This window comes from Dermacentor variabilis, chromosome 10 (assembly GCF_050947875.1).
Source record: "Dermacentor variabilis isolate Ectoservices chromosome 10, ASM5094787v1, whole genome shotgun sequence".
In the NCBI taxonomy this organism is placed as follows: domain Eukaryota; kingdom Metazoa; phylum Arthropoda; class Arachnida; order Ixodida; family Ixodidae; genus Dermacentor; species Dermacentor variabilis.
The window spans coordinates 113872945-113898407 of record NC_134577.1 but is presented as its reverse complement, the minus strand read 5'-3'; the positions used below and the strand labels follow the sequence as shown (position 1 = coordinate 113898407).

At 49.8% G+C, this 25463-nt stretch overlaps 10 non-coding genes and 30 pseudogenes across 10 annotated transcripts; all 40 read left to right on the top strand.

Annotated features, from left to right (window-relative positions):
* Positions 1-365: 365 nt before the first annotated feature.
* LOC142561641 (5S ribosomal RNA) lies at positions 366-484 on the top strand. The gene has a single exon (XR_012823818.1). It is a non-coding gene; the product is annotated as a 5S ribosomal RNA (ribosomal RNA).
* Positions 485-1007: 523 nt separating this feature from the next.
* Positions 1008-1126, top strand: LOC142562754 (5S ribosomal RNA). Its single transcript, XR_012824068.1, has one exon. It is a non-coding gene; the product is annotated as a 5S ribosomal RNA (ribosomal RNA).
* Positions 1127-1652: 526 nt separating this feature from the next.
* LOC142561887 (5S ribosomal RNA) lies at positions 1653-1771 on the top strand (annotated as a pseudogene).
* A 524-nt stretch (positions 1772-2295) lies between these two features.
* LOC142561288 (5S ribosomal RNA) lies at positions 2296-2414 on the top strand (annotated as a pseudogene).
* A 528-nt stretch (positions 2415-2942) lies between these two features.
* Positions 2943-3061, top strand: LOC142562181 (5S ribosomal RNA; annotated as a pseudogene).
* A 525-nt stretch (positions 3062-3586) lies between these two features.
* On the top strand, positions 3587-3705 carry LOC142562286 (5S ribosomal RNA; annotated as a pseudogene).
* A 525-nt stretch (positions 3706-4230) lies between these two features.
* LOC142561629 (5S ribosomal RNA) lies at positions 4231-4349 on the top strand. The gene has a single exon (XR_012823817.1). It is a non-coding gene; the product is annotated as a 5S ribosomal RNA (ribosomal RNA).
* Positions 4350-4820: 471 nt separating this feature from the next.
* On the top strand, positions 4821-4939 carry LOC142561287 (5S ribosomal RNA; annotated as a pseudogene).
* A 525-nt stretch (positions 4940-5464) lies between these two features.
* Positions 5465-5583, top strand: LOC142561286 (5S ribosomal RNA; annotated as a pseudogene).
* A 525-nt stretch (positions 5584-6108) lies between these two features.
* LOC142561168 (5S ribosomal RNA) lies at positions 6109-6227 on the top strand. Its single transcript, XR_012823695.1, has one exon. It is a non-coding gene; the product is annotated as a 5S ribosomal RNA (ribosomal RNA).
* Positions 6228-6752: 525 nt separating this feature from the next.
* LOC142561618 (5S ribosomal RNA) lies at positions 6753-6871 on the top strand. The gene has a single exon (XR_012823816.1). It is a non-coding gene; the product is annotated as a 5S ribosomal RNA (ribosomal RNA).
* A 525-nt stretch (positions 6872-7396) lies between these two features.
* On the top strand, positions 7397-7515 carry LOC142562753 (5S ribosomal RNA). Its single transcript, XR_012824067.1, has one exon. It is a non-coding gene; the product is annotated as a 5S ribosomal RNA (ribosomal RNA).
* A 524-nt stretch (positions 7516-8039) lies between these two features.
* LOC142561284 (5S ribosomal RNA) lies at positions 8040-8158 on the top strand (annotated as a pseudogene).
* A 526-nt stretch (positions 8159-8684) lies between these two features.
* LOC142562285 (5S ribosomal RNA) lies at positions 8685-8803 on the top strand (annotated as a pseudogene).
* A 524-nt stretch (positions 8804-9327) lies between these two features.
* On the top strand, positions 9328-9446 carry LOC142562180 (5S ribosomal RNA; annotated as a pseudogene).
* A 525-nt stretch (positions 9447-9971) lies between these two features.
* LOC142562284 (5S ribosomal RNA) lies at positions 9972-10090 on the top strand (annotated as a pseudogene).
* Positions 10091-10617: 527 nt separating this feature from the next.
* Positions 10618-10736, top strand: LOC142561886 (5S ribosomal RNA; annotated as a pseudogene).
* A 525-nt stretch (positions 10737-11261) lies between these two features.
* LOC142562283 (5S ribosomal RNA) lies at positions 11262-11380 on the top strand (annotated as a pseudogene).
* A 525-nt stretch (positions 11381-11905) lies between these two features.
* LOC142561606 (5S ribosomal RNA) lies at positions 11906-12024 on the top strand. The gene has a single exon (XR_012823814.1). It is a non-coding gene; the product is annotated as a 5S ribosomal RNA (ribosomal RNA).
* Positions 12025-12495: 471 nt separating this feature from the next.
* Positions 12496-12614, top strand: LOC142562179 (5S ribosomal RNA; annotated as a pseudogene).
* Positions 12615-13140: 526 nt separating this feature from the next.
* On the top strand, positions 13141-13259 carry LOC142561283 (5S ribosomal RNA; annotated as a pseudogene).
* Positions 13260-13786: 527 nt separating this feature from the next.
* On the top strand, positions 13787-13905 carry LOC142562281 (5S ribosomal RNA; annotated as a pseudogene).
* Positions 13906-14429: 524 nt separating this feature from the next.
* On the top strand, positions 14430-14548 carry LOC142562178 (5S ribosomal RNA; annotated as a pseudogene).
* Positions 14549-15073: 525 nt separating this feature from the next.
* On the top strand, positions 15074-15192 carry LOC142562280 (5S ribosomal RNA; annotated as a pseudogene).
* A 525-nt stretch (positions 15193-15717) lies between these two features.
* On the top strand, positions 15718-15836 carry LOC142561884 (5S ribosomal RNA; annotated as a pseudogene).
* A 524-nt stretch (positions 15837-16360) lies between these two features.
* LOC142562279 (5S ribosomal RNA) lies at positions 16361-16479 on the top strand (annotated as a pseudogene).
* Positions 16480-17005: 526 nt separating this feature from the next.
* LOC142561594 (5S ribosomal RNA) lies at positions 17006-17124 on the top strand. The gene has a single exon (XR_012823813.1). It is a non-coding gene; the product is annotated as a 5S ribosomal RNA (ribosomal RNA).
* A 471-nt stretch (positions 17125-17595) lies between these two features.
* On the top strand, positions 17596-17714 carry LOC142561282 (5S ribosomal RNA; annotated as a pseudogene).
* Positions 17715-18239: 525 nt separating this feature from the next.
* Positions 18240-18358, top strand: LOC142562278 (5S ribosomal RNA; annotated as a pseudogene).
* A 524-nt stretch (positions 18359-18882) lies between these two features.
* LOC142562176 (5S ribosomal RNA) lies at positions 18883-19001 on the top strand (annotated as a pseudogene).
* Positions 19002-19526: 525 nt separating this feature from the next.
* Positions 19527-19645, top strand: LOC142562277 (5S ribosomal RNA; annotated as a pseudogene).
* A 525-nt stretch (positions 19646-20170) lies between these two features.
* LOC142561883 (5S ribosomal RNA) lies at positions 20171-20289 on the top strand (annotated as a pseudogene).
* A 524-nt stretch (positions 20290-20813) lies between these two features.
* On the top strand, positions 20814-20932 carry LOC142562276 (5S ribosomal RNA; annotated as a pseudogene).
* Positions 20933-21457: 525 nt separating this feature from the next.
* Positions 21458-21576, top strand: LOC142561583 (5S ribosomal RNA). The gene has a single exon (XR_012823812.1). It is a non-coding gene; the product is annotated as a 5S ribosomal RNA (ribosomal RNA).
* Positions 21577-22047: 471 nt separating this feature from the next.
* On the top strand, positions 22048-22166 carry LOC142561280 (5S ribosomal RNA; annotated as a pseudogene).
* Positions 22167-22692: 526 nt separating this feature from the next.
* Positions 22693-22811, top strand: LOC142561890 (5S ribosomal RNA; annotated as a pseudogene).
* A 525-nt stretch (positions 22812-23336) lies between these two features.
* On the top strand, positions 23337-23455 carry LOC142562175 (5S ribosomal RNA; annotated as a pseudogene).
* A 526-nt stretch (positions 23456-23981) lies between these two features.
* LOC142561279 (5S ribosomal RNA) lies at positions 23982-24100 on the top strand (annotated as a pseudogene).
* A 523-nt stretch (positions 24101-24623) lies between these two features.
* Positions 24624-24742, top strand: LOC142561572 (5S ribosomal RNA). The gene has a single exon (XR_012823811.1). It is a non-coding gene; the product is annotated as a 5S ribosomal RNA (ribosomal RNA).
* A 471-nt stretch (positions 24743-25213) lies between these two features.
* On the top strand, positions 25214-25332 carry LOC142562208 (5S ribosomal RNA; annotated as a pseudogene).
* Positions 25333-25463: the final 131 nt, after the last annotated feature.

The following is a 25463-nucleotide window of genomic DNA, read 5'->3' as shown; positions in this document are numbered from 1 at the left end:
CACGATATTGTACGCGGAATGATGACGGTGGTAAGCGGTATACGTAATGATGCAAAATTTAGTCGCACAAGCTTCTAACCGCTTACTTATCACACCCGCATTCAGCTCAATGACAACGCATCAATAAAGTGGCACCTTGTTTGCTGCAACGCGCGCAAAATGTGGCGCTCGCCCTCTTGTTTTTGTGAGCACTAGCACGCACGCATGCAGCGAACAACCACAAACGGAGTGATCAACGTACACGACGCCTGCGTGTATTGTTCACGGAAAGACTGCCGCGTACGTGCTGTATGCTGTAGCAATATATTCGGCGACTGCACAACATAGCAGCACGATACATGTGCAGTCGTAAACAGCACATTCTCGCCATCGGCCATACCATGCTGAATACGCCGGTTCTCGTCCGATCCCCGAAGCTAAGCAGCATTGGGCTCGGTCAGTACTTGGGAGGGAGACCACCTGGGAACACCGAGTGCTGATGGCACCGTTCTTTTCGCTTTTTTATTGCGTGCTTCTGTGACGTCTTGTTTTTTTTCATTTGCACAACGTGTGGGTTTTTGCATTTACTGTAACATACGTTCAACTGGAGCCTGCTGATAGAGCCAACGCCGAAGTGTAACACCAACAATATTCAGGCCACTACACGATATTGTACGCGGAATGATGACGGTGGTAAGCGGTATACGTAATGATGCAAAATTTAGTCGCACAAGCTTCTAACCGCTTACTTATCACACACGCATACAGCTCAATGACAACGCATCAATAAAGTGGCACCTTGTTTGCTGCAACGCACGCAAAATGTCGCGCTCGCCCTCTTGTTTTTGTGAGCACCAGCACGCACGCATGGAGCGAACAACCACAAACGGAGTGATCAACGTACACGACGCCTGCGTGTATTGTTCACGGAAAGACTGCCGCGTACGTGCTGTATGCTGTAGCAATATATTCGGCGACTGCACAACATAGCAGCACGATACAGGTGCAGTCGTAAACAGCACATTCTCGCCATCAGCCATACCATGCTGAATACGCCGGTTCTCGTCCGATCCCCGAAGCTAAGCAGCATTGGGCTCGGTCAGTACTTGGGAGGGAGACCACCTGGGAACACCGAGTGCTGATGGCACCGTTCTTTTTGCTTTTTTATTGCGTGCTTCTGTGACGTCTTGTTTTTTTTTTTCATTTGCACAACGTGTGGGTGGTTGCATTTACTGTAAATTACGTTCAACTGGAGCCTGCTGGTAGAGCCAACGCCGAAGTGTAACACCAACAATATTCAGGCCACTACACGATATTGTACGCGGAATGATGACGGTGGTAAGCGGTATACGTAATGATGCAAAATTTAGTCGCACAAGCTTCTAACCGCTTACTTATCACACCCGCATACAGCTCAATGACAACGCATCAATAAAGTGGCACCTTGTGGGCTGCAACGCGCGCAAAATGTGGCGCTCGCCCTCTTGTTTTTGTGAGCACTAGCACGCACGCATGCAGCGAACAACCACAAACGGAGTGATCAACGTACACGACGCGTGCGTGTATTGTTCACGGTAAGACTGCCGCGTACTTGCTGTATGCTGTAGCAATACATTCGGCGACTGCACAACATAGCAGCACGATACAGGTGCAGTCGTAAACAGCACATTCTCACCATCAGCCATACCATGCTGAATACGCCGGTTCTCGTCCGCTCCCCGAAGCTAAGCAGCATTGGGCTCGGTCAGTACTTGGGAGGGAGACCACGTGGGAACACCGAGTGCTGATGGCACCGTTCTTTTTGCTTTTTTATTGCGTGCTTCTGTGACGTCTTGTTTTTTTTTTCATTTGCACAACGTGTGGGTGGTTGCATTTACTGTAAATTACGTTCAAATGGAGCCGGCTGGTAGAGCCAACGCCGAAGTGTAACACCAACAATATTCAGGCCACTACACGATATTGTACGCGGAATGATGACGGTGGTAAGCGGTATACGTAATGATGCAAAATTTAGTCGCACAAGCTTCTAACCGCTTACTTATCACACCCGCATACAGCTCAATGACAACGCATCAATAAAGTGGCACCTTGTTTGTTGCAACGCGCGCAAAATGTGGCGCTCGCCCTCTTGTTTTTGTGAGCACTAGCACGCACGCATGCAGCGAACAACCAAAACGGAGTGATCAACGTACACGACGCGTGCGTGTATTGTTCACGGAAAGACTGCCGCGTACGTGCTGTATGCTGTAGCAATACTTTCGGCGACTGCACAACATAGCAGCACGATACAGGTGCAGTCGTAAAAAGCACATTCTCGCCATCGGCCATACCATGCTGAATACGCCGGTTCTCGTCCGCTCCCCGAAGCTAAGCAGCATTGGGCTCGGTCAGTACTTGGGAGGGAGACCACCTGGGAACACCGAGTGCTGATGGCACCGTTCTTTTTGCTTTTTTATTGCGTGCTTCTGTGACGTCTTGTTTTTTTTTTTTCATTTGCACAACGTGTGGGTGGTTGCATTTACTGTAAATTACGTTCAACTGGAGCCTGCTGGTAGAGCCAACGCCGAAGTGTAACACCAACAATATTCAGGCCACTACACGATATTGTACGCGGAATGATGACGGTGGTAAGCGGTGTACGTAATGATGCAAAATTTAGTCGCACAAGCTTCTAACCGCTTACTTATCACACCCGCATACAGCTCAATGACAACGCTTCAATAAAGTGGCACCCTTGTTTGCTGCAACGCGCGCAAAATGTGGCGCTCGCCCTCTTGTTTTTGTGAGCACTAGCACGCACGCATGCAGCGAACAACCACAAACGGAGTGATCAACGTACACGACGCGTGCGTGTATTGTTCACGGTAAGACTGCCGCGTACTTGCTGTATGCTGTAGCAATACATTCGGCGACTGCACAACATAGCAGCACGATACAGGTGCAGTCGTAAACAGCACATTCTCACCATCAGCCATACCATGCTGAATACGCCGGTTCTCGTCCGCTCCCCGAAGCTAAGCAGCATTGGGCTCGGTCAGTACTTGGGAGGGAGACCACGTGCGAACACCGAGTGCTGATGGCACCGTTCTTTTTGCTTTTTTATTGCGTGCTTCTGTGACGTCTTGTTTTTTTTTTCATTTGCACAACGTGTGGGTGGTTGCATTTACTGTAAATTACGTTCAACTGGAGCCGGCTGGTAGAGCCAACGCCGAAGTGTAACACCAACAATATTCAGGCCACTACACGATATTGTACGCGGAATGATGACGGTGGTAAGCGGTATACGTAATGATGCAAAATTTAGTCGCACAAGCTTCTAACCGCTTACTTATCACACCCGCATACAGCTCAATGACAACGCATCAATAAAGTGGCACCTTGTGGGCTGCAACGCGCGCAAAATGTGGCGCTCGCCCTCTTCTTTTTGTGAGCACTAGCACGCACGCATGCAGCGAACAACCACAAACGGAGAGATCAACGTACACGACGCGTGCGTGTATTGTTCACGGAAAGACTGCCGCGTACGTGCTGTATGCTGTAGCAATACTTTCGGCGACTGCACAACATAGCAGCACGATACAGGTGCAGTCGTAAACAGCACATTCTCGCCATCGGCCATACCATGCTGAATACGCCGGTTCTCGTCCGCTTCCCGAAGCTAAGCAGCATTGGGCTCGGTCAGTACTTGGGAGGCAGACCACCTGGGAACACCGAGTGCTGATGGCACCGTTCTTTTTGCTTTTTTATTGCGTGCTTCTGTGACGTCTTGTTTTTTTTTCATTTGCACAACGTGTGGGTGGTTGCATTTACTGTAAATTACGTTCAACTGGAGCCTGCTGGTAGAGCCAACGCCGAAGTGTAACACCAACAATATTCAGGCCACTACACGATATTGTACGCGGAATGATGACGGTGGTAAGCGGTATACGTAATGATGCAAAATTTAGTCGCACAAGCTTCTAACCGCTTACGTATCACACCCGCATACAGCTCAATGACAACGCTTCAATAAAGTGACACCCTTGTTTGCTGCAACGCGCGCAAAATGTGGCGCTCGCCCTCTTGTTTTTGTGAGCACTAGCACGCACGCATGCAGCGAACAACCACAAACGGAGCGATCAACGTACACGACGCGTGCGTGTATTGTTCACGGAAAGACTGCCGCGTACGTGCTGTATGCTGTAGCAATACTTTCGGCGACTGCACAACATAGCAGCACGATACAGGTGCAGTCGTAAACAGCACATTCTCGCCATCGGCCATACCATGCTGAATACGCCGGTTCTCGTCCGATCCCCGAAGCTAAGCAGCATTGGGCTCGGTCAGTACTTGGGAGGGAGACCACCTGGGAACACCGAGTGCTGATGGCACCTTGTTTTTTTTTCATTTACACAACTGTGTGGGTGGTTGCATTTACTGTAACTTACGTTCAACTGGAGCCTGCTGGTAGAGCCAACGCCGAAGTGTCAGGCCACTACACGATATTGTACGCGGAATGATGACGGTGGTAAGCGGTATACGTAATGATGCAAAATTTAGTCGCACAAGCTTCTAACCGCATACTTATCACACCCGCATACAGCTCAATGACAACGCATCAATAAAGTGGCACCTTGTTTGTTGCAACGCGCGCAAAATGTGGCGCTCGCCCTCTTGTTTTTGTGAGCACTAGCACGCACGCATGCAGCGAACAACCAAAACGGAGTGATCAACGTACACGACGCGTGCGTGTATTGTTCACGGAAAGACTGCCGCGTACGTGCTGTATGCTGTAGCAATACTTTCGGCGACTGCACAACATAGCAGCACGATACAGGTGCAGTCGTAAAAAGCACATTCTCGCCATCGGCCATACCATGCTGAATACGCCGGTTCTCGTCCGCTCCCCGAAGCTAAGCAGCATTGGGCTCGGTCAGTACTTGGGAGGGAGACCACCTGGGAACACCGAGTGCTGATGGCACCGTTCTTTTTGCTTTTTTATTGCGTGCTTCTGTGACGTCTTGTTTTTTTTTTCATTTGCACAACGTGTGGGTGGTTGCATTAACTGTAAATTACGTTCAACTGGAGCCTGCTGGTAGAGCCAACGCCGAAGTGTAACACCAACAATATTCAGGCCACTACACGATATTGTACGCGGAATGATGACGGTTGTAAGCGGTATACGTAATGATGCAAAATTTAGTCGCACAAGCTTCTAACCGCTTACTTATCACACCCGCATACAGCTCAATGACAACGCATCAATAAAGTGGCACCTTGTGGGCTGCAACGTGCGCAAAATGTGGCGCTCGCCCTCTTGTTTTTGTGAGCACTGGCACGCACGCATGCAGCGAACAACCACAAACGGAGTGATCAACGTACACGACGCGTGCATGTATTGTTCACAGAAAGACTGCCGCGTACGTGCTGTATGCTGTAGCAATACTTTCGGCGACTGCACAACATAGCAGCACGATACAGGTGCAGTCGTAAACAGCACATTCTCGCCATCGGCCATACCATGCTGAATACGCCGGTTCTCGTCCGCTCCCCGAAGCTAAGCAGCATTGGGCTCGGTCAGTACTTGGGAGGGAGACCACCTGGGAACACCGAGTGCTGATGGCACCGTTCTTTTTGCTTTTTTATTGCGTGCTTCTGTGACATCTTGTTTTTTTTTTCATTTGCACAACGTGTGGGTGGTTGCATTTACTGTAAATTACGTTCAACTGGAGCCTGCTGGTAGAGCCAACGCCGAAGTGTAACACCAACAATATTCAGGCCACTACACGATATTGTACGCGGAATGATGACGGTGGTAAGCGGTATACGTAATGATGCAAAATTTAGTCGCACAAGCATCTAACCGCTTACTTATCACACCCACATACAGCTCAATGACAACGCATCAATAAAGTGGCACCTTGTGGGCTGCAACGCGCGCAAAATGTGGCGCTCGCCCTCTTGTTTTTGTGAGCACTAGCACGCACGCATGCAGCGAACAACCACAAACGGAGTGATCAACGTACACGACGCGTGCGTGTGTTGTTCACGGTAAGACTGCCGCGTACTTGCTGTATGCTGTAGCAATACATTCGGCGACTGCACAACATAGCAGCACGATACAGGTGCAGTCGTAAACAGCACATTCTCGCCATCGGCCATACCATGCTGAATACGCCGGTTCTCGTCCGAAACCCGAAGCTAAGCAGCATTGGGCTCGGTCAGTACTTGGGAGGGAGACCACCTGGGAACACCGAGTGCTGATGGCACCGTTCTTTTTGCTTTTTTATTGCGTGCTTCTGTGACGTCTTGTTTTTTTTTTCATTTGCACAACGTGTGGGTGGTTGCATTTACTGTAACTTACGTTCAACTGGAGCCTGCTGGTAGAGCCAACGCCGAAGTGTAACACCAACAATATTCAGGCCACTACACGATATTGTACGCGGAATGATGACGGTGGTAAGCGGTATACGTAATGATGCAAAATTTAGTCGCACAAGCTTCTAACCGCTTACTTATCACACCCACATACAGCTCAATGACAACGCATCAATAAAGTGGCACCTTGTGGGCTGCAACGCGCGCAAAATGTGGCGCTCGCCCTCTTGTTTTTGTGAGCACTAGCACGCACGCATGGAGCGAACAACCACAAACGGAGTGATCAACGTACACGACGCCTGCGTGTATTGTTCACGGAAAGACTGCCGCGTACGTGCTGTATGCTGTAGCAATATATTCGGCGACTGCACAACATAGCAGCACGATACATGTGCAGTCGTAAACAGCACATTCTCGCCATCGGCCATACCATGCTGAATACGCCGGTTCTCGTCCGATCCCCGAAGCTAAGCAGCATTGGGCTCGGTCAGTACTTGGGAGGGAGACCACCTGGGAACACCGAGTGCTGATGGCACCGTTCTTTTTGCTTTTCTATTGCGTGCTTCTGTGACGTCTTGTTTTTTTTTTCATTTGCACAACGTGTGGGATTTTGCATTTTCTGTAACTTACGTTCAACTGGAGCCTGCTGATAGAGCCAACGCCGAAGTGCAACACCAACAATATTCAGGCCACTACACGATATTGTACGCGGAATGATGACGGTGGTAAGCGGTATACGTAATCATGCAAAATTTAGCCGCACAAGCTTCTAACCGCTTACTTATCACAGCTGCATACAGCTCAATGACAACGCATCAATAAAGTGGCACCTTGTTTGCTGCAACGCACGCAAAATGTCGCGCTCGCCCTCTTGTTTTTGTGAGCACCAGCACGCACGCATGGAGCGAACAACCACAAACGGAGTGATCAACGTACACGACGCCTGCGTGTATTGTTCACGGAAAGACTGCCGCGTACGTGCTGTATGCTGTAGCAATATATTCGGCGACTGCACAACATAGCAGCACGATACAGGTGCAGTCGTAAACAGCACATTCTCGCCATCAGCCATACCATGCTGAATACGCCGGTTCTCGTCCGATCCCCGAAGCTAAGCAGCATTGGGCTCGGTCAGTACTTGGGAGGGAGACCACCTGGGAACACCGAGTGCTGATGGCACCGTTCTTTTTGCTTTTTTATTGCGTGCTTCTGTGACGTCTTGTTTTTTTTTTCATTTGCACAACGTGTGGGTGGTTGCATTTACTGTAAATTACGTTCAACTGGAGCCTGCTGGTAGAGCCAACGCCGAAGTGTAACACCAACAATATTCAGGCCACTACACGATATTGTACGCGGAATGATGACGGTGGTAAGCGGTATACGTAATGATGCAAAATTTAGTCGCACAAGCTTCTAACCGCTTACTTATCACACCCGCATACAGCTCAATGACAACGCATCAATAAAGTGGCACCTTGTTTGTTGCAACGCGCGCAAAATGTGGCGCTCGCCCTCTTGTTTTTGTGAGCACTAGCACGCACGCATGCAGCGAACAACCAAAACGGAGTGATCAACGTACACGACGCGTGCGTGTATTGTTCACGGAAAGACTGCCGCGTACGTGCTGTATGCTGTAGCAATACTTTCGGCGACTGCACAACATAGCAGCACGATACAGGTGCAGTCGTAAAAAGCACATTCTCGCCATCGGCCATACCATGCTGAATACGCCGGTTCTCGTCCGCTCCCCGAAGCTAAGCAGCATTGGGCTCGGTCAGTACTTGGGAGGGAGACCACCTGGGAACACCGAGTGCTGATGGCACCGTTCTTTTTGCTTTTTTATTGCGTGCTTCTGTGACGTCTTGTTTTTTTTTTTCATTTGCACAACGTGTGGGTGGTTGCATTTACTGTAAATTACGTTCAACTGGAGCCTGCTGGTAGAGCCAACGCCGAAGTGTAACACCAACAATATTCAGGCCACTACACGATATTGTACGCGGAATGATGACGGTTGTAAGCGGTATACGTAATGATGCAAAATTTAGTCGCACAAGCTTCTAACCGCTTACTTATCACACCCGCATACAGCTCAATGACAACGCATCAATAAAGTGGCACCTTGTGGGCTGCAACGCGCGCAAAATGTGGCGCTCGCCCTCTTGTTTTTGTGAGCACTAGCACGCACGCATGCAGCGAACAACCACAAACGGAGTGATCAACGTACACGACGCGTGCGTGTATTGTTCACGGAAAGACTGCCGCATACGTGCTGTATGCTGTAGCAATACTTTCGGCGACTGCACAACATAGCAGCACGATACAGGTGCAGTCGTAAACAGCACATTCTCGCCATCGGCCATACCATGCTGAATACGCCGGTTCTCGTCCGCTTCCCGAAGCTAAGCAGCATTGGGCTCGGTCAGTACTTGGGAGGCAGACCACCTGGGAACACCGAGTGCTGATGGCACCGTTCTTTTTGCTTTTTTATTGCGTGCTTCTGTGACGTCTTGTTTTTTTTCATTTGCACAACGTGTGGGTGGTTGCATTTACTGTAAATTACGTTCAACTGGAGCCTGCTGGTAGAGCCAACGCCGAAGTGTAACACCAACAATATTCAGGCCACTACACGATATTGTACGCGGAATGATGACGGTGGTAAGCGGTGTACGTAATGATGCAAAATTTAGTCGCACAAGCTTCTAACCGCTTACTTATCACACCCGCATACAGCTCAATGACAACGCTTCAATAAAGTGGCACCCTTGTTTGCTGCAACGCGCGCAAAATGTGGCGCTCGCCCTCTTGTTTTTGTGAGCACTAGCACGCACGCATGCAGCGAACAACCACAAACGGAGTGATCAACGTACACGACGCGTGCGTGTATTGTTCACGGTAAGACTGCCGCGTACTTGCTGTATGCTGTAGCAATACATTCGGCGACTGCACAACATAGCAGCACGATATAGGTGCAGTCGTAAACAGCACATTCTCACCATCAGCCATACCATGCTGAATACGCCGGTTCTCGTCCGCTCCCCGAAGCTAAGCAGCATTGGGCTCGGTCAGTACTTGGGAGGGAGACCACGTGCGAACACCGAGTGCTGATGGCACCGTTCTTTTTGCTTTTTTATTGCGTGCTTCTGTGACGTCTTGTTTTTTTTTTCATTTGCACAACGTGTGGGTGGTTGCATTTACTGTAAATTACGTTCAACTGGAGCCGGCTGGTAGAGCCAACGCCGAAGTGTAACACCAACAATATTCAGGCCACTACACGATATTGTACGCGGAATGATGACGGTGGTAAGCGGTATACGTAATGATGCAAAATTTAGTCGCACAAGCTTCTAACCGCTTACTTATCACACCCGCATACAGCTCAATGACAACGCATCAATAAAGTGGCACCTTGTGGGCTGCAACGCGCGCAAAATGTGGCGCTCGCCCTCTTCTTTTTGTGAGCACTAGCACGCACGCATGCAGCGAACAACCACAAACGGAGAGATCAACGTACACGACGCGTGCGTGTATTGTTCACGGAAAGACTGCCGCGTACGTGCTGTATGCTGTAGCAATACTTTCGGCGACTGCACAACATAGCAGCACGATACAGGTGCAGTCGTAAACAGCACATTCTCGCCATCGGCCATACCATGCTGAATACGCCGGTTCTCGTCCGCTTCCCGAAGCTAAGCAGCATTGGGCTCGGTCAGTACTTGGGAGGCAGACCACCTGGGAACACCGAGTGCTGATGGCACCGTTCTTTTTGCTTTTTTATTGCGTGCTTCTGTGACGTCTTGTTTTTTTTTTTCATTTGCACAACGTGTGGGTGGTTGCATTTACTGTAAATTACGTTCAACTGGAGCCTGCTGGTAGAGCCAACGCCGAAGTGTAACACCAACAATATTCAGGCCACTACACGATATTGTACGCGGAATGATGACGGTGGTAAGCGGTATACGTAATGATGCAAAATTTAGTCGCACAAGCTTCTAACCGCTTACGTATCACACCCGCATACAGCTCAATGACAACGCTTCAATAAAGTGACACCCTTGTTTGCTGCAACGCGCGCAAAATGTGGCGCTCGCCCTCTTGTTTTTGTGAGCACTAGCACGCACGCATGCAGCGAACAACCACAAACGGAGCGATCAACGTACACGACGCGTGCGTGTATTGTTCACGGTAAGACTGCCGCGTACTTGCTGTATGCTGTAGCAATACATTCGGCGACTGCACAACATAGCAGCACGATACAGGTGCAGTCGTAAACAGCACATTCTCACCATCAGCCATACCATGCTGAATACGCCGGTTCTCGTCCGCTCCCCGAAGCTAAGCAGCATTGGGCTCGGTCAGTACTTGGGAGGGAGACCACGTGGGAACACCGAGTGCTGATGGCACCGTTCTTTTTGCTTTTTTATTGCGTGCTTCTGTGACGTCTTGTTTTTTTTTTCATTTGCACAACGTGTGGGTGGTTGCATTTACTGTAAATTACGTTCAACTGGAGCCTGCTGGTAGAGCCAACGCCGAAGTGTAACGCCAACAATATTCAGGCCACTACACGATATTGTACGCGGAATGATGACGGTGGTAAGCGGTATACGTAATGATGCAAAATTTAGTCGCACAAGCTTCTAACCGCTTACTTATCACACCCGCATACAGCTCAATGACAACGCATCAATAAAGTGGCACCTTGTGGGCTGCAACGCGCGCAAAATGTGGCGCTCGCCCTCTTGTTTTTGTGAGCACTAGCACGCACGCATGCAGCGAACAACCACAAACGGAGTGATCAACGTACACGACGCGTGCGTGTATTGTTCACGGAAAGACTGCCGCGTACGTGCTGTATGCTTTAGCAATACTTTCGGCGACTGCACAACATAGCAGCACGATACAGGTGCAGTCGTAAACAGCACATTCTCGCCATCGGCCATACCATGCTGAATACGCCGGTTCTCGTCCGCTTCCCGAAGCTAAGCAGCATTGGGCTCGGTCAGTACTTGGGAGGCAGACCACCTGGGAACACCGAGTGCTGATGGCACCGTTCTTTTTGCTTTTTTATTGCGTGCTTCTGTGACGTCTTGTTTTTTTTTTCATTTGCACAACGTGTGGGTGGTTGCATTTACTGTAAATTACGTTCAACTGGAGCCTGCTGGTAGAGCCAACGCCGAAGTGTAACACCAACAATATTCAGGCCACTACACGATATTGTACGCGGAATGATGACGGTGGTAAGCGGTATACGTAATGATGCAAAATTTAGTCGCACAAGCTTCTAACCGCTTACTTATCACACCCGCATACAGCTCAATGACAACGCATCAATAAAGTGGCACCTTGTTTGCTGCAACGCGCGCAAAATGTGGCGCTCGCCCTCTTGTTTTTGTGAGCACTAGCACGCACGCATGCAGCGAACAACCACAAACGGAGTGATCAACGTACACGACGCGTGCGTGTATTGTTCACGGAAAGACTGCCGCGTACGTGCTGTATGCTGTAGCAATACTTTCGGCGACTGCACAACATAGCAGCACGATACAGGTGCAGTCGTAAACAGCACATTCTCGCCATCGGCCATACCATGCTGAATACGCCGGTTCTCGTCCGATCCCCGAAGCTAAGCAGCATTGGGCTCGGTCAGTACTTGGGAGGGAGACCACCTGGGAACACCGAGTGCTGATGGCACCTTGTTTTTTTTTCATTTACACAACTGTGTGGGTGGTTGCATTTACTGTAACTTACGTTCAACTGGAGCCTGCTGGTAGAGCCAACGCCGAAGTGTCAGGCCACTACACGATATTGTACGCGGAATGATGACGGTGGTAAGCGGTATACGTAATGATGCAAAATTTAGTCGCACAAGCTTCTAACCGCATACTTATCACACCCGCATACAGCTCAATGACAACGCATCAATAAAGTGGCACCTTGTTTGTTGCAACGCGCGCAAAATGTGGCGCTCGCCCTCTTGTTTTTGTGAGCACTAGCACGCACGCATGCAGCGAACAACCAAAACGGAGTGATCAACGTACACGACGCGTGCGTGTATTGTTCACGGTAAGACTGCCGCGTACTTGCTGTATGCTGTAGCAATACATTCGGCGACTGCACAACATAGCAGCACGATACAGGTGCAGTCGTAAACAGCACATTCTCACCATCAGCCATACCATGCTGAATACGCCGGTTCTCGTCCGCTCCCCGAAGCTAAGCAGCATTGGGCTCGGTCAGTACTTGGGAGGGAGACCACGTGCGAACACCGAGTGCTGATGGCACCGTTCTTTTTGCTTTTTTATTGCGTGCTTCTGTGACGTCTTGTTTTTTTTTTCATTTGCACAACGTGTGGGTGGTTGCATTTACTGTAAATTACGTTCAACTGGAGCCGGCTGGTAGAGCCAACGCCGAAGTGTAACACCAACAATATTCAGTCCACTACACGATATTGTACGCGGAATGATGACGGTTATAAGCGGTATACGTAATGATGCAAAATTTAGTCGCACAAGCTTCTAACCGCTTACTTATCACACCACGCATACAGCTCAATGACAACGCATCAATAAAGTGGCACCTTGTGGGCTGCAACGTGCGCAAAATGTGGCGCTCGCCCTCTTGTTTTTGTGAGCACTGGCACGCACGCATGCAGCGAACAACCACAAACGGAGTGATCAACGTACACGACGCGTGCATGTATTGTTCACAGAAAGACTGCCGCGTACGTGCTGTATGCTGTAGCAATACTTTCGGCGACTGCACAACATAGCAGCACGATACAGGTGCAGTCGTAAAAAGCACATTCTCGCCATCGGCCATACCATGCTGAATACGCCGGTTCTCGTCCGCTCCCCGAAGCTAAGCAGCATTGGGCTCGGTCAGTACTTGGGAGGGAGACCACCTGGGAACACCGAGTGCTGATGGCACCGTTCTTTTTGCTTTTTTATTGCGTGCTTCTGTGACGTCTTGTTTTTTTTTTTTCATTTGCACAACGTGTGGGTGGTTGCATTTACTGTAAATTACGTTCAACTGGAGCCTGCTGGTAGAGCCAACGCCGAAGTGTAACACCAACAATATTCAGGCCACTACACGATATTGTACGCGGAATGATGACGGTTGTAAGCGGTATACGTAATGATGCAAAATTTAGTCGCACAAGCTTCTAACCGCTTACTTATCACACCCGCATACAGCTCAATGACAACGCATCAATAAAGTGGCACCTTGTGGGCTGCAACGCGCGCAAAATGTGGCGCTCGCCCTCTTGTTTTTGTGAGCACTAGCACGCACGCATGCAGCGAACAACCACAAACGGAGTGATCAACGTACACGACGCGTGCGTGTATTGTTCACGGAAAGACTGCCGCATACGTGCTGTATGCTGTAGCAATACTTTCGGCGACTGCACAACATAGCAGCACGATACAGGTGCAGTCGTAAACAGCACATTCTCGCCATCGGCCATACCATGCTGAATACGCCGGTTCTCGTCCGCTTCCCGAAGCTAAGCAGCATTGGGCTCGGTCAGTACTTGGGAGGCAGACCACCTGGGAACACCGAGTGCTGATGGCACCGTTCTTTTTGCTTTTTTATTGCGTGCTTCTGTGACGTCTTGTTTTTTTTCATTTGCACAACGTGTGGGTGGTTGCATTTACTGTAAATTACGTTCAACTGGAGCCTGCTGGTAGAGCCAACGCCGAAGTGTAACACCAACAATATTCAGGCCACTACACGATATTGTACGCGGAATGATGACGGTGGTAAGCGGTGTACGTAATGATGCAAAATTTAGTCGCACAAGCTTCTAACCGCTTACTTATCACACCCGCATACAGCTCAATGACAACGCTTCAATAAAGTGGCACCCTTGTTTGCTGCAACGCGCGCAAAATGTGGCGCTCGCCCTCTTGTTTTTGTGAGCACTAGCACGCACGCATGCAGCGAACAACCACAAACGGAGTGATCAACGTACACGACGCGTGCGTGTATTGTTCACGGTAAGACTGCCGCGTACTTGCTGTATGCTGTAGCAATACATTCGGCGACTGCACAACATAGCAGCACGATACAGGTGCAGTCGTAAACAGCACATTCTCACCATCAGCCATACCATGCTGAATACGCCGGTTCTCGTCCGCTCCCCGAAGCTAAGCAGCATTGGGCTCGGTCAGTACTTGGGAGGGAGACCACGTGCGAACACCGAGTGCTGATGGCACCGTTCTTTTTGCTTTTTTATTGCGTGCTTCTGTGACGTCTTGTTTTTTTTTTCATTTGCACAACGTGTGGGTGGTTGCATTTACTGTAAATTACGTTCAACTGGAGCCGGCTGGTAGAGCCAACGCCGAAGTGTAACACCAACAATATTCAGGCCACTACACGATATTGTACGCGGAATGATGACGGTGGTAAGCGGTATACGTAATGATGCAAAATTTAGTCGCACAAGCTTCTAACCGCTTACTTATCACACCCGCATACAGCTCAATGACAACGCATCAATAAAGTGGCACCTTGTGGGCTGCAACGCGCGCAAAATGTGGCGCTCGCCCTCTTCTTTTTGTGAGCACTAGCACGCACGCATGCAGCGAACAACCACAAACGGAGAGATCAACGTACACGACGCGTGCGTGTATTGTTCACGGAAAGACTGCCGCGTACGTGCTGTATGCTGTAGCAATACTTTCGGCGACTGCACAACATAGCAGCACGATACAGGTGCAGTCGTAAACAGCACATTCTCGCCATCGGCCATACCATGCTGAATACGCCGGTTCTCGTCCGCTTCCCGAAGCTAAGCAGCATTGGGCTCGGTCAGTACTTGGGAGGCAGACCACCTGGGAACACCGAGTGCTGATGGCACCGTTCTTTTTGCTTTTTTATTGCGTGCTTCTGTGACGTCTTGTTTTTTTTTCATTTGCACAACGTGTGGGTGGTTGCATTTACTGTAAATTACGTTCAACTGGAGCCTGCTGGTAGAGCCAACGCCGAAGTGTAACACCAACAATATTCAGGCCACTACACGATATTGTACGCGGAATGATGACGGTGGTAAGCGGTATACGTAATGATGCAAAATTTAGTCGCACAAGCTTCTAACCGCTTACGTATCACACCCGCATACAGCTCAATGACAACGCTTCAATAAAGTGACACCCTTGTTTGCTGCAACGCGCGCAAAATGTGGCGCTCGCCCTCTTGTTTTTGTGAGCACTAGCACGCACGCATGCAGCGAACAACCACAAACGGAGCGATCAACGTACACGACGCGTGCGTGTATTGTTCACGGTAAGACTGCCGCGTACTTGCTGTATGCTGTAGCAATACATTCGGCGACTGCACAACATAGCAGCACGATACAGGTGCAGTCGTAAACAGCACATTCTCACCATCAGCCATACCATGCTGAATACGCCGGTTCTCGTCCGCTCCCCGAAGCTAAGCAGCATTGGGCTCGGTCAGTACTTGGGAGGGAGACCACGTGGGAACACCGAGTGCTGATGGCACCGTTCTTTTTGCTTTTTTATTGCGTGCTTCTGTGACGTCTTGTTTTTTTTTCATTTGCACAACGTGTGGGTGGTTGCATTTACTGTAAATTACGTTCAACTGGAGCCTGCTGGTAGAGCCAACGCCGAAGTGTAACGCCAACAATATTCAGGCCACTACACGATATTGTACGCGGAATGATGACGGTGGTAAGCGGTATACGTAATGATGCAAAATTTAGTCGCACAAGCTTCTAACCGCTTACTTATCACACCCGCATACAGCTCAATGACAACGCATCAATAAAGTGGCACCTTGTGGGCTGCAACGCGCGCAAAATGTGGCGCTCGCCCTCTTGTTTTTGTGAGCACTAGCACGCACGCATGCAGCGAACAACCACAAACGGAGTGATCAACGTACACGACGCGTGCGTGTATTGTTCACGGAAAGACTGCCGCGTACGTGCTGTATGCTTTAGCAATACTTTCGGCGACTGCACAACATAGCAGCACGATACAGGTGCAGTCGTAAACAGCACATTCTCGCCATCGGCCATACCATGCTGAATACGCCGGTTCTCGTCCGCTTCCCGAAGCTAAGCAGCATTGGGCTCGGTCAGTACTTGGGAGGCAGACCACCTGGGAACACCGAGTGCTGATGGCACCGTTCTTTTTGCTTTTTTATTGCGTGCTTCTGTGACGTCTTGTTTTTTTTTTTCATTTGCACAACGTGCGGGTGGTTGCATTTATTGTAAATTACGTTCAACTGGAGCCTGCTGGTAGAGCCAACGCCGAAGTGTAACACCAACAATATTCAGGCCACTACACGATATTGTACGCGGAATGATGACGGTGGTAAGCGGTATACGTAATGATGCAAAATTTAGTCGCACAAGCTTCTAACCGCTTACTTATCACACCCGCATACAGCTCAATGACAACGCATCAATAAAGTGGCACCTTGTTTGCTGCAACGCGCGCAAAATGTGGCGCTCGCCCTCTTGTTTTTGTGAGCACTAGCACGCACGCATGCAGCGAACAACCACAAACGGAGTGATCAACGTACACGACGCGTGCGTGTATTGTTCACGGAAAGACTGCCGCGTACGTGCTGTATGCTGTAGCAATACTTTCGGCGACTGCACAACATAGCAGCACGATACAGGTGCAGTCGTAAACAGCACATTCTCGCCATCGGCCATACCATGCTGAATACGCCGGTTCTCGTCCGATCCCCGAAGCTAAGCAGCATTGGGCTCGGTCAGTACTTGGGAGGGAGACCACCTGGGAACACCGAGTGCTGATGGCACCTTGTTTTTTTTTCATTTACACAACTGTGTGGGTGGTTGCATTTACTGTAACTTACGTTCAACTGGAGCCTGCTGGTAGAGCCAACGCCGAAGTGTCAGGCCACTACACGATATTGTACGCGGAATGATGACGGTGGTAAGCGGTATACGTAATGATGCAAAATTTAGTCGCACAAGCTTCTAACCGCATACTTATCACACCCGCATACAGCTCAATGACAACGCATCAATAAAGTGGCACCTTGTTTGTTGCAACGCGCGCAAAATGTGGCGCTCGCCCTCTTGTTTTTGTGAGCACTAGCACGCACGCATGCAGCGAACAACCAAAACGGAGTGATCAACGTACACGACGCGTGCGTGTATTGTTCACGGAAAGACTGCCGCGTACGTGCTGTATGCTGTAGCAATACTTTCGGCGACTGCACAACATAGCAGCACGATACAGGTGCAGTCGTAAAAAGCACATTCTCGCCATCGGCCATACCATGCTGAATACGCCGGTTCTCGTCCGCTCCCCGAAGCTAAGCAGCATTGGGCTCGGTCAGTACTTGGGAGGGAGACCACCTGGGAACACCGAGTGCTGATGGCACCGTTCTTTTTGCTTTTTTATTGCGTGCTTCTGTGACGTCTTGTTTTTTTTTTCATTTGCACAACGTGTGGGTGGTTGCATTTACTGTAAATTACGTTCAACTGGAGCCTGCTGGTAGAGCCAACGCCGAAGTGTAACACCAACAATATTCAGGCCACTACACGATATTGTACGCGGAATGATGACGGTTGTAAGCGGTATACGTAATGATGCAAAATTTAGTCGCACAAGCTTCTAACCGCTTACTTATCACACCCGCATACAGCTCAATGACAACGCATCAATAAAGTGGCACCTTGTGGGCTGCAACGCGCGCAAAATGTGGCGCTCGCCCTCTTGTTTTTGTGAGCACTAGCACGCACGCATGCAGCGAACAACCACAAACGGAGTGATCAACGTACACGACGCGTGCGTGTATTGTTCACGGAAAGACTGCCGCATACGTGCTGTATGCTGTAGCAATACTTTCGGCGACTGCACAACATAGCAGCACGATACAGGTGCAGTCGTAAACAGCACATTCTCGCCATCGGCCATACCATGCTGAATACGCCGGTTCTCGTCCGCTTCCCGAAGCTAAGCAGCATTGGGCTCGGTCAGTACTTGGGAGGCAGACCACCTGGGAACACCGAGTGCTGATGGCACCGTTCTTTTTGCTTTTTTATTGCGTGCTTCTGTGACGTCTTGTTTTTTTTCATTTGCACAACGTGTGGGTGGTTGCATTTACTGTAAATTACGTTCAACTGGAGCCTGCTGGTAGAGCCAACGCCGAAGTGTAACACCAACAATATTCAGGCCACTACACGATATTGTACGCGGAATGATGACGGTGGTAAGCGGTGTACGTAATGATGCAAAATTTAGTCGCACAAGCTTCTAACCGCTTACTTATCACACCCGCATACAGCTCAATGACAACGCTTCAATAAAGTGGCACCCTTGTTTGCTGCAACGCGCGCAAAATGTGGCGCTCGCCCTCTTGTTTTTGTGAGCACTAGCACGCACGCATGCAGCGAACAACCACAAACGGAGTGATCAACGTACACGACGCGTGCGTGTATTGTTCACGGTAAGACTGCCGCGTACTTGCTGTATGCTGTAGCAATACATTCGGCGACTGCACAACATAGCAGCACGATACAGGTGCAGTCGTAAACAGCACATTCTCACCATCAGCCATACCATGCTGAATACGCCGGTTCTCGTCCGCTCCCCGAAGCTAAGCAGCATTGGGCTCGGTCAGTACTTGGGAGGGAGACCACGTGCGAACACCGAGTGCTGATGGCACCGTTCTTTTTGCTTTTTTATTGCGTGCTTCTGTGACGTCTTGTTTTTTTTTTCATTTGCACAACGTGTGGGTGGTTGCATTTACTGTAAATTACGTTCAACTGGAGCCGGCTGGTAGAGCCAACGCCGAAGTGTAACACCAACAATATTCAGGCCACTACACGATATTGTACGCGGAATGATGACGGTGGTAAGCGGTATACGTAATGATGCAAAATTTAGTCGCACAAGCTTCTAACCGCTTACTTATCACACCCGCATACAGCTCAATGACAACGCATCAATAAAGTGGCACCTTGTGGGCTGCAACGCGCGCAAAATGTGGCGCTCGCCCTCTTCTTTTTGTGAGCACTAGCACGCACGCATGCAGCGAACAACCACAAACGGAGAGATCAACGTACACGACGCGTGCGTGTATTGTTCACGGAAAGACTGCCGCGTACGTGCTGTATGCTGTAGCAATACTTTCGGCGACTGCACAACATAGCAGCACGATACAGGTGCAGTCGTAAACAGCACATTCTCGCCATCGGCCATACCATGCTGAATACGCCGGTTCTCGTCCGCTTCCCGAAGCTAAGCAGCATTGGGCTCGGTCAGTACTTGGGAGGCAGACCACCTGGGAACACCGAGTGCTGATGGCACCGTTCTTTTTGCTTTTTTATTGCGTGCTTCTGTGACGTCTTGTTTTTTTTTCATTTGCACAACGTGTGGGTGGTTGCATTTACTGTAAATTACGTTCAACTGGAGCCTGCTGGTAGAGCCAACGCCGAAGTGTAACACCAACAATATTCAGGCCACTACACGATATTGTACGCGGAATGATGACGGTGGTAAGCGGTATACGTAATGATGCAAAATTTAGTCGCACAAGCTTCTAACCGCTTACGTATCACACCCGCATACAGCTCAATGACAACGCTTCAATAAAGTGACACCCTTGTTTGCTGCAACGCGCGCAAAATGTGGCGCTCGCCCTCTTGTTTTTGTGAGCACTAGCACGCACGCATGCAGCGAACAACCACAAACGGAGCGATCAACGTACACGACGCGTGCGTGTATTGTTCACGGTAAGACTGCCGCGTACTTGCTGTATGCTGTAGCAATACATTCGGCGACTGCACAACATAGCAGCACGATACAGGTGCAGTCGTAAACAGCACATTCTCACCATCAGCCATACCATGCTGAATACGCCGGTTCTCGTCCGCTCCCCGAAGCTAAGCAGCATTGGGCTCGGTCAGTACTTGGGAGGGAGACCACGTGGGAACACCGAGTGCTGATGGCACCGTTCTTTTTGCTTTTTTATTGCGTGCTTCTGTGACGTCTTGTTTTTTTTTCATTTGCACAACGTGTGGGTGGTTGCATTTACTGTAAATTACGTTCAACTGGAGCCTGCTGGTAGAGCCAACGCCGAAGTGTAACGCCAACAATATTCAGGCCACTACACGATATTGTACGCGGAATGATGACGGTGGTAAGCGGTATACGTAATGATGCAAAATTTAGTCGCACAAGCTTCTAACCGCTTACTTATCACACCCGCATACAGCTCAATGACAACGCATCAATAAAGTGGCACCTTGTGGGCTGCAACGCGCGCAAAATGTGGCGCTCGCCCTCTTGTTTTTGTGAGCACTAGCACGCACGCATGCAGCGAACAACCACAAACGGAGTGATCAACGTACACGACGCGTGCGTGTATTGTTCACGGAAAGACTGCCGCGTACGTGCTGTATGCTTTAGCAATACTTTCGGCGACTGCACAACATAGCAGCACGATACAGGTGCAGTCGTAAACAGCACATTCTCGCCATCGGCCATACCATGCTGAATACGCCGGTTCTCGTCCGCTTCCCGAAGCTAAGCAGCATTGGGCTCGGTCAGTACTTGGGAGGCAGACCACCTGGGAACACCGAGTGCTGATGGCACCGTTCTTTTTGCTTTTTTATTGCGTGCTTCTGTGACGTCTTGTTTTTTTTTTCATTTGCACAACGTGCGGGTGGTTGCATTTATTGTAAATTACGTTCAACTGGAGCCTGCTGGTAGAGCCAACGCCGAAGTGTAACACCAACAATATTCAGGCCACTACACGATATTGTACGCGGAATGATGACGGTGGTAAGCGGTATACGTAATGATGCAAAATTTAGTCGCACAAGCTTCTAACCGCTTACTTATCACACCCGCATACAGCTCAATGACAACGCATCAATAAAGTGGCACCTTGTTTGCTGCAACGCGCGCAAAATGTGGCGCTCGCCCTCTTGTTTTTGTGAGCACTAGCACGCACGCATGCAGCGAACAACCACAAACGGAGTGATCAACGTACACGACGCGTGCGTGTATTGTTCACGGAAAGACTGCCGCGTACGTGCTGTATGCTGTAGCAATACTTTCGGCGACTGCACAACATAGCAGCACGATACAGGTGCAGTCGTAAACAGCACATTCTCGCCATCGGCCATACCATGCTGAATACGCCGGTTCTCGTCCGATCCCCGAAGCTAAGCAGCATTGGGCTCGGTCAGTACTTGGGAGGGAGACCACCTGGGAACACCGAGTGCTGATGGCACCTTGTTTTTTTTTCATTTACACAACTGTGTGGGTGGTTGCATTTACTGTAACTTACGTTCAACTGGAGCCTGCTGGTAGAGCCAACGCCGAAGTGTCAGGCCACTACACGATATTGTACGCGGAATGATGACGGTGGTAAGCGGTATACGTAATGATGCAAAATTTAGTCGCACAAGCTTCTAACCGCATACTTATCACACCCGCATACAGCTCAATGACAACGCATCAATAAAGTGGCACCTTGTTTGTTGCAACGCGCGCAAAATGTGGCGCTCGCCCTCTTGTTTTTGTGAGCACTAGCACGCACGCATGCAGCGAACAACCAAAACGGAGTGATCAACGTACACGACGCGTGCGTGTATTGTTCACGGAAAGACTGCCGCGTACGTGCTGTATGCTGTAGCAATACTTTCGGCGACTGCACAACATAGCAGCACGATACAGGTGCAGTCGTAAAAAGCACATTCTCGCCATCGGCCATACCATGCTGAATACGCCGGTTCTCGTCCGCTCCCCGAAGCTAAGCAGCATTGGGCTCGGTCAGTACTTGGGAGGGAGACCACCTGGGAACACCGAGTGCTGATGGCACCGTTCTTTTTGCTTTTTTATTGCGTGCTTCTGTGACGTCTTGTTTTTTTTTTTCATTTGCACAACGTGTGGGTGGTTGCATTTACTGTAAATTACGTTCAACTGGAGCCTGCTGGTAGAGCCAACGCCGAAGTGTAACACCAACAATATTCAGGCCACTACACGATATTGTACGCGGAATGATGACGGTTGTAAGCGGTATACGTAATGATGCAAAATTTAGTCGCACAAGCTTCTAACCGCTTACTTATCACACCCGCATACAGCTCAATGACAACGCATCAATAAAGTGGCACCTTGTGGGCTGCAACGTGCGCAAAATGTGGCGCTCGCCCTCTTGTTTTTGTGAGCACTGGCACGCACGCATGCAGCGAACAACCACAAACGGAGTGATCAACGTACACGACGCGTGCATGTATTGTTCACAGAAAGACTGCCGCGTACGTGCTGTATGCTGTAGCAATACTTTCGGCGACTGCACAACATAGCAGCACGATACAGGTGCAGTCGTAAACAGCACATTCTCCCCATCGGCCATACCATGCTGAATACGCCGGTTCTCGTCCGCTCCCCGAAGCTAAGCAGCATTGGGCTCGGTCAGTACTTGGGAGGGAGACCACCTGGGAACACCGAGTGCTGATGGCACCGTTCTTTTTGCTTTTTTATTGCGTGCTTCTGTGACATCTTGTTTTTTTTTTCATTTGCACAACGTGTGGGTGGTTGCATTTACTGTAAATTACGTTCAACTGGAGCCTGCTGGTAGAGCCAACGCCGAAGTGTAACACCAACCATATTCAGGCCACTACACGATATTGTACGCGGAATGATGACGGTGGTAAGCGGTATACGTAATGATGCAAAATTTAGTCGCACAAGCTTCTAACCGCTTACTTATCACACCCGCATACAGCTCAATGACAACGCATGAATAAAGTGGCACCTTGTGGGCTGCAACGCGCGCAAAATGTGGCGCTCGCCCTCTTGTTTTTGTGAGCACTAGCACGCACGCATGCAGCGAACAACCACAAACGGAGTGATCAACGTACACGACGCGTGCGTGTATTGTTCACGGTAAGACTGCCGCGTACTTGCTGTATGCTGTAGCAATACATTCGGCGACTGCACAACATAGCAGCACGATACAGGTGCAGTCGTAAACAGCACATTCTCACCATCAGCCATACCATGCTGAATACGCCGGTTCTCGTCCGCTCCCCGAAGCTAAGCAGCATTGGGCTCGGTCAGTACTTGGGAGGGAGACCACGTGCGAACACCGAGTGCTGATGGCACCGTTCTTTTTGCTTTTTTATTGCGTGCTTCTGTGACGTCTTGTTTTTTTTTTCATTTGCACAACGTGTGGGTGGTTGCATTTACTGTAAATTACGTTCAACTGGAGCCGGCTGGTAGAGCCAACGCCGAAGTGTAACACCAACAATATTCAGTCCACTACACGATATTGTACGCGGAATGATGACGGTTATAAGCGGTATACGTAATGATGCAAAATTTAGTCGCACAAGCTTCTAACCGCTTACTTATCACACCACGCATACAGCTCAATGACAACGCATCAATAAAGTGGCACCTTGTGGGCTGCAACGTGCGCAAAATGTGGCGCTCGCCCTCTTGTTTTTGTGAGCACTGGCACGCACGCATGCAGCGAACAACCACAAACGGAGTGATCAACGTACACGACGCGTGCATGTATTGTTCACAGAAAGACTGCCGCGTACGTGCTGTATGCTGTAGCAATACTTTCGGCGACTGCACAACATAGCAGCACGATACAGGTGCAGTCGTAAACAGCACATTCTCGCCATCGGCCATACCATGCTGAATACGCCGGTTCTCGTCCGCTCCCCGAAGCTAAGCAGCATTGGGCTCGGTCAGTACTTGGGAGGGAGACCACCTGGGAACACCGAGTGCTGATGGCACCGTTCTTCTTGCTTTTTTATTGCGTGCTTCTGTGACATCTTGTTTTTTTTTTCATTTGCACAACGTGTGGGTGGTTGCATTTACTGTAAATTACGTTCAACTGGAGCCTGCTGGTAGAGCCAACGCCGAAGTGTAACACCAACAATATTCAGGCCACTACACGATATTGTACGCGGAATGATGACGGTGGTAAGCGGTATACGTAATGATGCAAAATTTAGTCGCACAAGCTTCTAACCGCTTACTTATCACACCTGCATACAGCTCAATGACAACGCATCAATAAAGTGGCACCTTGTTTGCTGACGCGCGCAAAATGTGGCGCTCGCCCTCTTGTTTTTTTGAGCACTAGCACGCACGCATGCAGCGAACAACCACAAACGGAGTGATCAACGTACACGACGCGTGCGTGTATTGTTCACGGAAAGACTGCCGCGTACGTGCTGTATGCTGTAGCAATACTTTCGGCGACTGCACAACATAGCAGCACGATACAGGTGCAGTCGTAAACAGCACATTCTCGCCATCGGCCATACCATGCTGAATACGCCGGTTCTCGTCCGATCCCCGAAGCTAAGCAGCATTGGGCTCGGTCAGTACTTGGGAGGGAGACCACCTGGGAACACCGAGTGCTGATGGCACCTTGTTTTTTTTTCATTTACACAACTGTGTGGGTGGTTGCATTTACTGTAACTTACGTTCAACTGGAGCCTGCTGGTAGAGCCAACGCCGAAGTGTCAGGCCACTACACGATATTGTACGCGGAATGATGACGGTGGTAAGCGGTATACGTAATGATGCAAAATTTAGTCGCACAAGCTTCTAACCGCATACTTATCACACCCGCATACAGCTCAATGACAACGCATCAATAAAGTGGCACCTTGTTTGTTGCAACGCGCGCAAAATGTGGCGCTCGCCCTCTTGTTTTTGTGAGCACTAGCACGCACGCATGCAGCGAACAACCAAAACGGAGTGATCAACGTACACGACGCGTGCGTGTATTGTTCACGGAAAGACTGCCGCGTACGTGCTGTATGCTGTAGCAATACTTTCGGCGACTGCACAACATAGCAGCACGATACAGGTGCAGTCGTAAAAAGCACATTCTCGCCATCGGCCATACCATGCTGAATACGCCGGTTCTCGTCCGCTCCCCGAAGCTAAGCAGCATTGGGCTCGGTCAGTACTTGGGAGGGAGACCACCTGGGAACACCGACTGCTGATGGCACCGTTCTTTTTGCTTTTTTATTGCGTGCTTCTGTGACGTCTTGTTTTTTTTTTCATTTGCACAACGTGTGGGTGGTTGCATTTACTGTAAATTACGTTCAACTGGAGCCTGCTGGTAGAGCCAACGCCGAA